This window comes from Chenopodium album, chromosome 2 (genome assembly GCF_948465745.1).
Source record: "Chenopodium album chromosome 2, dcCheAlbu1.1, whole genome shotgun sequence".
NCBI lineage: Eukaryota > Viridiplantae > Streptophyta > Magnoliopsida > Caryophyllales > Amaranthaceae > Chenopodium > Chenopodium album.
Window position 1 is genome coordinate 36,289,757 of NC_137835.1, and position 13,671 is coordinate 36,303,427.

The window sequence follows — 13,671 nt, forward strand, 5'->3', positions numbered from 1 at the left end:
CGCACCAGCCAGCCAAGGCTCGGCTTAATGCGCATGCTAGCCACCATGCTACGCATTTTGCCCCTAGCACTCGGATTGCTCGGGGCACTCTGATGATAGGGGTATTTTGGGAAATACGTTGATTTATTACTATTTGCGCGTCTCGTCTTTTACTATTTTCGACTTGACTTTCGATGCTCGGTTTCGACGCTCTAAGCTCGAATTTTCGACGTCTAAATAAATATTACTCGGTCAACTCATTCATTCCTTCCGAATTAATTCGTCGCTTCGGCTCGTTGGTTGTTTGGGTGTGACCCGAAGGGTTCAGTCAATATTAAGCTGTAATATTAATTATGAATAAATATTACTGATCGGAAGTGGCTTCCACCCATGCATTCCGATCACTTGACCTTACTGAATATATTAGCTTTCTAATAATTTTGAACCCACTATCAGAATAATACACTTATTCGAAGGACACTATTCCTTTCAGAATGACTATGATGTAAATTATTGGGAGTTTTCTGGATAACTAAAGTGATGTAGTTGGTAGGAATATTTGGTCAAGGCCTTGTATGGTATGAGGGTAGGCCTTGTATGTTATTATCAAACATGAAAAGTTTCACTCCATATGTTGGGTTGGTAATTAAGATAACATATTTGGTTAATTGTAATAAGTAGGATTGGTGGTCTTACGTAGATGATGTGCCCTTTACTGTCTTAGATATACCCTGTATTGTACGATTTGCACCTCTTGTTTCTTATAATTTTTTTACAATACATAGTCATAACACACCTGCGATAAATCATACCATGCATTATTGTGGGGTTATGAGAGCTATGTATTGCACGATTTGCACCTCTTGTTTCTTATAAATTTCTTCTGTTTTCTCTTCTTTACCTTTGTTGGCCTCCATCTATGATGATGTTCTAACCATTATTTGTTGTATACTGAGTATAAGGGATGTTGCTGGTTCTTTGATTTAGATTTTTGTATACAGGTAAGGAATAATATGTTTACGAGTATGTGTTACAGGTGACTTAAGGGGTCCGAAGGTGGTGACTGGTGAGGTATTCATGGCTTTAGTTAAGACCACATTAGTTATGAAATAGTTATAACTGATGGAAAGTAGGCTTGCCTCTGATTTTCCGACCGTATGAGTAATATTCTCAAAATATTTAAAATTTTGGATTAAATTGCTCTTTGGATTTCATTTTATTGACAATTTTTTGGTAAAAAGAGTGCTTATATCTCTATATAAAATAGCTTCCGTTTGTTGCCCTTTCTTCCACTTTTTCTCTCTTTATTCTCATAATAATCTCTCTTAAAATTGTTGAATTAAGCAAATAATTAGCAAGCTAAGACATAAATTCAAAAATTCTTTTACTTGGAGTATAGAAAAAGGATGTTTGCAAGGTTTTTTTTTTCCATTCCCTCTCTTTGAATCTAACTTGTTCTTGACAATAAATAAAAATATGCAGTTAGCACTATGAGTTATATCAACTTTTTTTTCTTTGCCGTCGTTGATTTCAGGTTGTCAACCCAATTGACAAGTTGCAAGTTGCTTCTTTTGAAGGAGAAAACGGAGGAAGATCAATCTGAACCACCCAACACATATGCAGAATCAAAAACAGTCTAAGAAAATCTCATCATTGAATCTGCTTCTGGCATCAATTTTTGGAACATGAAGCCTTGAGCTCTGTTAGGAGCGTTGATATAGGCTTTGATAACCCACACTATATGGATGTTGGTCATTCTCTCTTTTTGCCACCTCTCCTAAATCTCATTTTCGTTGGCTATTCATGAGGTTTGCATAAATTGGAGGTGACGCCATTGTTGTTCAACCTCGGGAAAGATTATGCTATCCTACTCATCTCTCATGTCCACAAACTTGGTACAGTATTCCTTCCTAATGTTTTGAGCACCTGAACATGTGATTGTGCTTGCTTCTATAATCCTTATAATCTCATAGTTGTGTCCATAAATTCATTTTGTTAGTCGTATTTAATGTTCATTTAGAGGCTAAATATCTGTTAAATAGGAAAAATTTTCTTATCTTTGTCTTCCTTGTGCAATAGTGAGGTGATTACCCACTAGCTTATCACTATGAAAGTTTCCCTTTTACGCTGCAGTGATGCACCCCTCTCTTTCCTACATCGAAGTATGTACTCTTGAGAGGACCTGTTCAATGGGTTAGGGGCCCATTTAAAGCGCTGGTCCAACCTTTTTATAAAAGGGTTTTACCCATCCAACATTTAAATGGGGCGGGCTATTAAATAATGGGCTTGTAAAGGGTTAGGTCTAAGTTTAAAGGGGCTGAAATTGGGTTACACTTAAAAGGCTTTTTATCCTAATTTTTCTATTTGTTTCTAAAACTTTCTAACGTCAATTTTAAAAATTCCCTATTTTCCCCAAATTATGAACCCTAAAAAAAATCCCAAATTCTAAATCTTCTTGCTTGCCGCTCTCAATCGTGGATTCCGTCATATCACTTCAATTACCAAGGTATGTTGTTCGATTTCGCTCAATTCTGCTCGATCAGTTTGCTTGTTCAGTTTGTTTGTTCGATTTCGCTCAATTATACTCGATCACTGCAATTTATCACCTTCTGCTCAATTCTGCTCGATTTTCATTGTTAATGAGAAGATTAATGTAGTTTCCTATGCAATTTTCTCATTGCAATTGACTAATTTGATATATGATTGAGTCATAAACTTTACCGTTATAATATACAGATATATGCACTTATGCAGTTCTTCCATTGATTTGTTTTCTTACTTTGAGTTTTGGGTTCTCTGTTTCTGTAATTTTGCTGTTGTTTTGTAATTTTAGTGATTATGGTATATTTAGTAAGTTGTCATCTATTACTATATTAGCCAATTACCACAACTCCATAAGATATTCGTAGCCATATCAAGAAATATATAGTAAGGAGAGAGAAGAGATATCAAGGGGTAATGACTGTTATGATTTCATTTGCTATAAATACAAAATCAATCAAGTATATTATTTTTCATTCACATGATAAATACTTGGTATAATTCTATTGCTTTGTTGTTTGTAATCATAGTTTGTCAGCTTCATGAGATGTCCAGGTGATTATCAACATATAGCACAAAATACTTCTTTAATCTATACATTATACTCATATTTCATAATTGTGATTAGCAGCTATATTGTTTTGTAATTATATATTTCTGTAATATTCGTTTTCATGTTAATAATAATGGCAGTGGGTTAATAATTATTATTTACCTACTTTTGCAGTTTTTTTAACCATGGAAAGTGAAGCAACTACAATGTCAATGCCGATAGATGATGAGGTTGATGAATCTAATGCCGCCCGTAAGCGTAAAAGGAGTAGGAAATCTAAAGTTTGGCGAGAAATGACGGAAGGAAAGAATGCAAAAGGTGAGCGAATCGCTATTTGTAAACATTGTAAAGTGGAGTTAATTGCCCACAATAATAGTGGCACATCTCATTTAATACGTCATTTGCTTGATTGTGTAAAAAACGAACTAGTGGACTTCCACTTGGGGAGGCGGTTGAGGATAAGGAAGAATTTGTTTTTGATATGAGTGAATTAAGAAAAGAGATTTTATTATATGTTGGTGAAGGCTCTCATTCTTTTTCGACCGTAGAAGAAAAAGGTTTTAGGGGGATGATGTTAAAGGCTAATTCTAAATTTAAACCATTTAGTCGAGCAACTTTAACAAGAGACCTTTTTTCTTTGTATGCCTCTTATAGAGAGAAATTATAAAAAAAATTGAGGAATGCACCCGGACGAATTTATTTGACAACTGATAATTGGAAATCATCACATACTTGGCAACATTACATTTGCATAACCGCCCATTTTATTGATCATGATTGGAAACTTCATAAAAGGATTATTAAGTTCAGATCATTGTCACCCCCCTTTGATGGACAAAGCATCTCCGAAGAGATTTTTATGTTTCTTAATCAATGGCATTTAGATGACAAAGTGCTTAGCTTAACGGTTGACAATGCAAGTTACAATGATGTGATGGTTAAACACATGAAAAATCGTCTTGGGTGAAGGGGTATGTTGGTTAATGGTGGTTAATTTTTTCATATAAGATGTTGTGCTCATATCATCAATCTTATTGTCCAATCCGGTCTATCTTGTATTGAGAACATATTAGATAAGATTAGAAACTTGGTAAAATTTGTTAGAAGATCATCTTCTAGAAGCAAGGACTTTTATGATACCGCTCAAAAGCATATTCATTTAGAGGCTAAGAGGAAACTTCGTATGGACATGCAAGTTCGTTGGAACTCTACATATATGATGCTTGATAATGTGTTTTACTATAAAGATGTGTTTATTCATTTGGGGTCATTACATGCATCTTTCAATAGTAATGTGCCTTTGGATGACGAATGGGAAAATTTGAGTGTTGTTCACAAGTTTTGTTACATGTATGTTCTCGGCCAGTAAGTCTCCAACTTCTAACATGTATTTTAAGGGAGCATGTATGGTCACTACTACAAAATGCATTGAATCTCGACGCCATAGCCTCGACGCTGCTGGGTTACCGTCAAGGTGAAATGACATATCCCGTGGTTTGGCAACGCTTTTCTAGCTAGGTCGAACTAATTTCTTGACTTGGAAAAGCGTCGAGATTTAGTGATATATCACATGTCCCGGACGTGAGATATTAGATAAGCCGCATACAAATCCTAAGAAAGGGAAGATGATAAACTACCGCTTTCAACACTGTTGAAAAATCCCTCATTTCTACCAGATCTACTCTCCACCGCCGCAAATCTATCTAAATTGTTTAGCTGGTTTGCAATCTTCTTGCTTGATGAATTGAATATTTTATAGATGTATCAATTTCTTCCATGACTGGCCTATTGTCATACAGATTGCAAGTATTATCTTATTACTCTTTAGATTTTGATTTTAGGGTTTCAATTTCATACTTTTTTCTTCTGATAAATCTCTTTTAATTTATCATGGATGAAGAAGAGTTGAAGAAAGGAGTAATGGATTGTGAATTCATTGTCATGAAGTAGTCAATTCTCACCTTTACATACAAGTATATTCCCTCCTTTAGATTACTATTTTTCAAATTGCTTGAGTATAAATTTCATCGATTTCTAATTATTAGGTTTGATTTTGTTTGTTTTGGCGATTTAGGGTTTGAGAATTTTGTTATTAATTAATTGATAAATCAATTGGGTAAAAATGCTGTCAAGAAAACATTTTATTTATTTATTTTTTTTAAAATAATCGATTAAAATCTGATTTAGCAGCAAGTTTTTCATTTTAATATTTATATATTTTGTGTAAATTTTGTTCTTTTAGTTTATCTTGTGCAAAATATGTTAAATCAGTTATCATATATAGCAATCATTAGGGTGAAGGTTATGCTATGAAATTTTATATATTTGCTCTTGCATTTGTCTATTGTAATCATCTATAATTTTTAGGATCAAGTGTGTGTATTGATGTTGTGCTTTGCTTGGAACCCGTGATATTGAAGAAATTGTAGACAAAGGCATCTACTTTTGAAAGGGCCTTTTGGCATTCATGGAGCATCACTTGTTTTTTAAGCTGGAGACAAAGGAGTCTACTCAGAGGTTTATACTCTTTTCTATTAGTAAAATATTTCTTCATTGAAGTACTAAAGCGTGAACATTATAACGTAGGAGACACTTTACTGATTTATATTTGCATGCTTGCTAAACTTCATTATAATAAGGTATAGAGGCCTAATTTTTGTGCATTAATAAATTTTGAAAAAAGAAGGCTTGATCCAGATATCCGGTGAAATCTTTTGGCATTTTGTCGTGTGAACAATATAGGACCAAATGTGCAATTTATCTTGCACAATGACACTAAAAATATCTCTAGAAACGGGCATTAAATTGTTCTGTCTTTTACTATGCCATATGTAGGAAGATACTAACTTATAAGATGAGTAGTTTGATTATGTTCATCTGGTTTGATTCTAGTTGTTTGCATATTTCTTCCATTTTCCGTTAGATTGAGTTGAGTTGGACTGGGCCTACACATAACCTATGTCTTCTTTCCCCATTAAATAGAAGAAAAGTAGAGATGAGTAGTTGGGAGAAAAATACTAGACTTACACCATTGTTTGTTGAAGCCTTCTTCAATTCTTTGTAGTATATTTTCACATATCTTGTGCATTGAAACCATAAAGGATATACCAGTCCCTAATGCATAAATAAGCAATAATTTCTTCTTGGAAAGCCAAGCTAAGTAACAACTTCACTATCTTTTCTTGTGGAATGTGATTAGCTATATATATGTAACATGCATGTCTATTTTGATCTCAATAGTCTATAACCAACGCCTTCTTGATTTTGGCCTGTATATTTTCCTTTCTGCGTCTCTTTGGTATGTTCTTACAAGTTTCCAAATACAGATATGGGCAGAACAACTTCTAAGCATGTATGTCAATTGGGCTGAAAAGCAAGGTTACAAAGGTAGAGTATTGGAGAAGTGTTCCTCGAACAGTGGGGGAATTAAGTCTGCCACTATTGAGTTTGAATTTAAGTATGCTTATGGATTTTTTATTGGCGAAAGAGGTGTTCACCGCATGATCTGATGAGTTCACTTGAAAAAACAAGTTGCCATGAGGTACACTTTGCTTAACTAGTGCTGATTTCTAAAAGTGCATTTATTATCACCAGATGATCTAATTTCTACATAAAGCTGATATAATACTTCCATTTGGATTCAGTAATAACATTGCAAAGTCAATATTTGGTATAGTAACAATTATTTCAGGACAGAGGTTGAGAGGTATATTGAAAGCCTATAGCTAGTAACTATTATAGGATAAACCATAAGGTCATTTACATGGTATCATTATCAGGTCAATGATAGTTAAAAGGTCTTAAAGCTTGAATCTGTGGCCTCCTTATTCTAACAGTGAAACATGTCGGCATAAGATATGAGGAGGGCGGGTGCATCATCCGCACTTCAATTCAAGTCAGTTTGAAAAGCACAACTGTTGATATCGATATGTAACTCTGTAAGCATTGGTACAAAAAAAATACTATAAGAATTTTTGTGCAGTTGTACACCTTCCAAAGATGTATACACCTTATAGCTTACTAGTATTGAAATAGCTTATATTTTTTAACACTCAACATTCTTTGCTTTGTATAGTGTAGAAATTGGTTGAGCTTTCCGTGATATTATTTAATATCTCACTGTTCCCTGATTTTATGGGCATATCATCTTAGCATCTATGGATGTCATTCCTCTGTTTCTTGAGACGATCTCTGACTTACCATTAGATGATACTGATCTAATTATGTCCTATTTGCCGAGTGAAAATGATACAGGACCAATTGTACACGTTGTTCATATTCAGCATGCTCCTAAAGGCATATGCGTGCAATCCTCATGTATGAGAAGATGACTTCTGTGTTCATGATTATGATGGTAGTGGGTAGCATATAAGGTGATGCTCAATTTGTACTTTCTTCGTATTTGATAAGAGAATGATCTGTGTTTTTGTTTACTGGAGGTTCTTATCTTGACCTTGGCCATTTTCTCTTCTTCATCAATTTTGAGATTGAATTGTTTTCCTCATGCATTTTCGAGTTGTGTAAAAGAGTTTTTCATGATATAGCTTAAACATGTATACATTTGTATTGCTATGATTTGGGCAAATATATTATGTTGGACTGGTTAAGAATTGCAGAAAATTACTTAGTGGTCTGGCGCTGCTTGTTGGCATATTTGCAGAACTGTAAAGTTATGTAGTTCCTGAAATGGTTAAGTTTAATGTCACACTGTGATTTCAGTTACAATCACCAGCATAATGGCTTTGATTCTCTCTCTGAATTGTCTATACTGAACCAAGTGGTGAAAGAATTTGAAACAATATCTTCGTGAAAGTGATGGCAGATTTACCTGATTTAGTAAGCTGATTGATTGATATTTTTAGTTAGTATGATACTATCTTGTTGTTCCCATCTCAGCTATAATTTTATACTTGGAACATGATCTCGTGATTTCCAATTCATGTATATTTGCTGGATTGACTTGACCACTATGCTTCATTCATCTACTTGATTTGTCTTATGTATTCAGATTGAAGATGTAAAACTTATAAAGGAGTTGGAAGAAATAGATGCTGTAAATTATGGACTGATAAAGCAAGCGTATAATGCATCATTTGATATAAGCAAGTTCTTAGATCAATATGAGATGTCCAGGCTTTTGAAAGGGCCATTTGTGAAAGGTGTTTTATGGTTTCTCTCAAGTTTTACTCTTATATTATGTCTACTATTTGTTGTAGGGAAATTGTGATTGACATTATGCATATCCTAGCTCGAGTCTTGAGATTTGTGAAGGGTGAATCTGTGATCTACACAAATTTTGATTGCTCTACAATGAAGAAGATTGGGCAACCAATCCTTTTTTTGCTCAAATTTAGCAAGCCCTGGCTTCTAGCTTTATTGAGAGGCTGCTATGGCTCTCAAAAAAATGTTTCAAGGTCTGAACTAGTTACGATTGCCACGCTAGCTTGGGCCTCTCTTGGCACTGCAGGAATATGTCCACCTTTGAGAAGAATTCATTTAATGATGTTGAGGTTGCCAGGGGGGTTGTGAATATGGTGCGTGAAAGTAATTAGTATACTGGAAGGGTTGCTAGCAGACCCAGCCAAATCTGCCCACCAGTCAGTTCGTGGAGTTACGTTGCCCAAGTCAGAGAAGGGTCAAGGTAAATCATGATGCCCATTTGGGTGTTAAAACCGGCTTGGGGGCTGTGATCATAAATTATCAAGGGACTGTTGTTGCTGCTGCAGTGAGGCAAAAGGGTACAAGGTGGGATGTAGGGTGTGCGAAAGTTGTTGCCTGTCAATATGGTCTGCTTGTGGCGAAGAGGTTGGGATACTCTGATGTTCAGCTTGAAAGTGATGCCTTGAATGTGGTGAATGCTGTCCGAAACAATGCCAAAGGATTTTCCCTTGTGTTTCTCCTATATGATATTATTTGTAGGCTTTTTTCAATTTTAGTTCGTTTTTAATTTCTCATGTAAAGCATTCGGGTAATACTTTAGCTCATAATGTCGCTAGATGGGAGTCTAGAGATTGTGACGAATTTGTATCTTTGGGTCCTTTTCCTCAAAGTTTATTGACTTTGGCGGAAATTGATCTTCTTTAATATATTTTTCCCGTTGCTTGACCTCAAAAAAAAAAAAATATGCGACATTTTTTTTAATTAATTGTATTGATGTTTTCTTTAATAAATTTAGTAATTAACTACGTACTACTTTTATTATTGTTGATTATTGTTTTTTTAATCTAGTTATATAGAATATTTGTTTACTTTAATTTATGATAAATTTAAAAAACTATAATGTATGTATGATGGTAATAATTTAATAAAAGGAAAAAATAAAAAAACTTTTTAAAAAAATTCTAGACGCTTTTTAATGTCTATATATTTTGCACATTTTCACATTTTAAGAGTTTCCCGCCATACCATAGGCTAACACGAAAAAACACAAGACAACAAAAAGCGTAACTAAATTTGAGTATGTGGACATGTAAAAGCGTCGCAAAAAACTACACAAATTTGGGATAATGCGCGAAATAAGTATTTGCCGACACTTCGTACATTAGTTTGGACACATAAAAGCTTATCGACGCTTTTGTGGTCCCTCAAAATTCTCGACTCACGTATTCTCGACGCTTTTTAGCAGTGTCGAGAAATATTTTTTCGACGCTTTTTAGCGTCGAAAAAGGCCTAAAAAGCGTCTAGAAAACACGCTTTTTGTAGTAGTGGGTGCATCGTCGTTTACTTGAGACATCTAAAGGTCAACATGAATTTTTAGCTCAAATGGTGTTACCTATGTTGGAAAAATTTGACAAATATTGGTCCGAGTATAACATATATCTAGCTTGTGCGGCAATTCTTGATCCAAGGTTTAAGTTAAAGTTTGTGGAATATTGTTTTAACAAGATATATGGTTTGGATGAGGCTATGTGTAAAGTTTAAAAAGTGTTGAACACTTTAAGATCTTTGTATAATGTGTATAAGTCAACATTTTCAACTTCCCCAATTGCTGCTCCCTCTACTACAAGTAGTAGGATTGAAGATGAAAACTTCTTTGATGATTATCAAAGCTATAGTTCAAGAATTACAAGTACTAAAACAAAAAAGTCCCAACTTGAGTCATATTTGGAGGAATCGGAGCTTGATTTGCTAGATATTATAGAGTATTGGCAACAAAATTCCGTGAGATTTCCGGAGCTTGCAATATTGGCACGAGATCTTCTAACAATTCCGGCTAGTACGGTGGCTTCCAAGTCGGCTTTTAGTGTAGGGGGGAAAACTATATCTCCTAATCGTAGCTCATTGAAACCCTTAACGGTTCAAGCCCTAGTTTGTGTTCAAGATTGGCGTCGTGATGAATATAACATCCCTTCAAATTTGGATCGTGATTCTAGCTTGGATGATGATGAGGCCGTTGATGATGGAGATGATGATGATGAGGTTGATGATAGTTTCCTATACTAGGTAATTGTTTTTATTTTGCTGTTTTATTGCTTTTGGTTATCTTGTTCTATTTCATATCAATAGAAGATTCACCAGGTATAGTGGCTCAATGATTAACTATTCTTTTTTTTTTTTTTTAATTTCACCTTTTATCGAATTAAACAGGAGAGTCCAGGGATGATTACAGCATTAATTCCGGTATATATAATTACTTACATAAGCTTTAAAAATCTGAAATATATAGGTTGATGCAATTCAGGTATATTCAATAACTTACAACATTAATTCAAGTATTTTTAGTGTAGGTTTTTCCTAGTTGCATTTGAGTTTTGGTGGCTACAAGCTGAAGGCTGTCAGGCAGTAGACATGCAAAAGATTAAGAAGCTCAAAAGATCTGTTCTTTGGACTTTGGCATAACAAGTTATCTAGTGTGGATAAATTGTGTAATGGAAATCATAAGTAAATATATAAGTTGTCTGAAAGTTATCTTGTTCATATCTACTGCTTGAGAACAATTTGTTGGCTAAGGCCCTTTAAAGACCCTTTTATAAGGCCCCTTAAAGGCCCTTTATAATTCTCTTATATTTGTGTCTACTTTATGGTTGTTTATACATTTTAAATGGGTCGGGCCGGGCCGGGCTTAATGACCCATGGACAATATCGGCCCATTTTGGATTGGCTTGGCCCTTCCCGGCCCGACCCATTCCAGATAAAGCCCTGTCCGACCCGACCCGTTGAACAGGTTTACTCTTGAGCTCTCCACTGAAGCGGATTATGAGCTTTGTCCTCCATTGAAGTAACTTTTGTGGTGTATTTATTTTTATTTATAATAATTTTAGCAAATATCAATTTCACAATCCAATTGTGTCATTATAGTCAACTTAGGCTTTTGCTATTAGTTCAGCAGCTACGGTGATGGATCATCTAGTGCCAAGGTTCCCGTTTCCTCTCCTCGCTGCCACACTCACAATATCTTTTCTCTTTCTCTCCCTTCTTTAAGTTTAAAATGAATCAACTAAATTAAGAAATTAGCATTTGTTTCTTTAATGTAAAATTTGAGTGCCAAGTTTTTTACTTCATCTTATTTTTGTACAGTTTGCTGTTTTGTGAGGTGCAAGTAGGACCCATGTTAATACTTGAGAGTTAGGATTGGGTTATCTTCTAAAAAATTAGCATTTTTTTCTTTAATGTCTTGGTAGCTTCTTTCCTAATTAAAACTTTTGCCACTGGATGCTGTGAGAAATTGCCATCTTTGCTATTTCTCTTGCTCTACAAGGCTGGAGCCAAAGCTTAGAACATTCCTCTATGCCTGATGAGTGTCATTATGGCACTTATTGGATCCTTTTTAGGGTGAATTTCCTTCTCTTTTGTAGCTCTTTTTATTTTGCTCTTAATTTCTTTAGTTTGCATTTTCCTTAGTAGATTTCCATTTTCATGTATTTCTTGGTTTATTTCGCCTATTTCCCCTATATTTGTTTGTTTTCTTTTATTTTCATGACAAGATTGTTCCTGAGGTCTCTTCTCGGGTTTTTCATTGATTAGGATGCTTAGTGTCTTCCATTTAAAGCTCAAGATTTGAGATGTGCAAGTTTCAATATTCCTTAGGTCGTGCATTCAAGCCCTGGGGGCACCGATTTTGGTGTTGAACCCACTGTCAAGGTGCTTAGAATATGCCATGCTCCGTGTTCATCAAGCATAACAAATGGAGCGCACGAGGAGCATTAAGATTAAGGGGAAGAGAGCTGCCTTGCTCCAAGGCGCAGGAGCGCGTTGCTATGGCGCGGCCGCGCCTGTTGCTCCCCCTGTTCTGTACCCTCATTTTTGGAGGGGGAGCTTAGAATTTAGTTAGGTTTGATTTTCATAGAGAGAGAAACTCTAGGTCTTAGATTTGTAGAGAGTGAAACTTGAAGATTGATGGTTGATGATATTTATAATTGGTTTGATGTCAAGCACATTTCCTTGATTTGATCAAGTTTGTAAGAATACTCTTTACTTTAATTCAATCTCTGGCTTTTGGTTTCAATTGTTTTGTTGCTTATAGGTCTAGTATTGCGGATAGTTTTTAATTCTTTTCTTTTTATCTGTTTTTAAAAACCTATTTTAAGAAAACAGTAATTCAAGTTTGGTTTGGTCCATGGAAAGGGTCCAATAATAGTGTAGTTGGCTGGGGTTTGAAAAGAGCTTCCCAACGATATATTATAAGCCCAATTCCGATGAATAATGAGGAAGTTATGGCCAAATTACTAAACTGGGTCCGGTTTGATTTTTATGTGCGGCCCAATGATCTAGAGTAGGGCCTAATATTGATTTATCATTCCTAATGCAATTACAATTGATTTTAGTCTTCTAGATTCTTCTAGAAAGTTATTTTCATTCCTAATTCAATTAGCATTGATAAATTGAATTTAGTTGACTTTTTAAAGTTTTAATCAAAATAAAACAAGTGTTTTTAAGGAAAATACGATTTTGCCCTTTTGTACGGCTAAATTTTTATCAAAATTAGAAAAACGCGTGAAACTGATTATTAGCGCCTGACGTTAGCCTTTAGCGCCTGACGCTATTCTTTAGCGCCTGGCGCTAACCTTCAGCGCCTGGCGCTAATGTCCAGTGTCTGGCGCTAATCGTGTTTTATTCTCGTTGAAACTCTGATTTGTTTTTTTTTTCACTTGCGGCTGATTTTCTCTATAAATAGCCTCCTAAAACCTCCGTTTTCAATCATCAATAATCATCAATTCTCTAATTCTCTCTCTCATCAACTCTCATAAAGAATTTCTTGATTCTCTCTCTCTTTCTATCCTAGCCTTTTACAAACATAATTTCTCAGCTCATACATTAGCACTAGACACACCTAGCATTGTTCGAAGTTGCCTTCGCCCTAGACGTGAAAGGTTTGATATTTTTGAGGGTTTGGTCCCAATTCTAGTCTAAACTTTCTTTAATTTCTATTTTAATTATTTAATTTAATTGTTGTTTTATATTTTCCTTGAGGTTAATAACGTGTGTATTTTGTTATTAGAAAGAAGTACGAGGTATCCAAGTAAGTGCTTTAATTGATTTTATTGATATTATGATATAGAAATCATGTCTAGGTTGTTATTATGATTCTTAGTATCATGTTTAGGGTAAAGAATAAGTTCCTTAAATCAAGTATCATTGTTATGATGCTTCCTATTTTC

General features: G+C 34.8%; 1 long non-coding RNA gene across 4 annotated transcripts; it reads left to right on the forward strand.

The window, feature by feature from the left end:
* The first annotated feature begins 4,252 nt into the window (after positions 1-4,252).
* LOC145585214 (uncharacterized) lies at positions 4,253-9,188 on the forward strand. 4 transcript variants are annotated; one of them, XR_014100609.1, is made up of 3 exons: positions 4,253-5,590; positions 6,400-6,614; positions 7,328-9,188. It is a non-coding gene; the product is annotated as an uncharacterized LOC145585214 (long non-coding RNA). The 4 variants fall into 4 exon arrangements; XR_014100606.1 differs by having other exon boundaries at positions 4,253-5,046; positions 5,441-5,590; positions 6,400-9,188; XR_014100605.1 differs by having other exon boundaries at positions 4,253-4,792; positions 4,974-5,590; positions 6,400-9,188.
* The last annotated feature ends 4,483 nt before the right edge of the window (positions 9,189-13,671 follow it).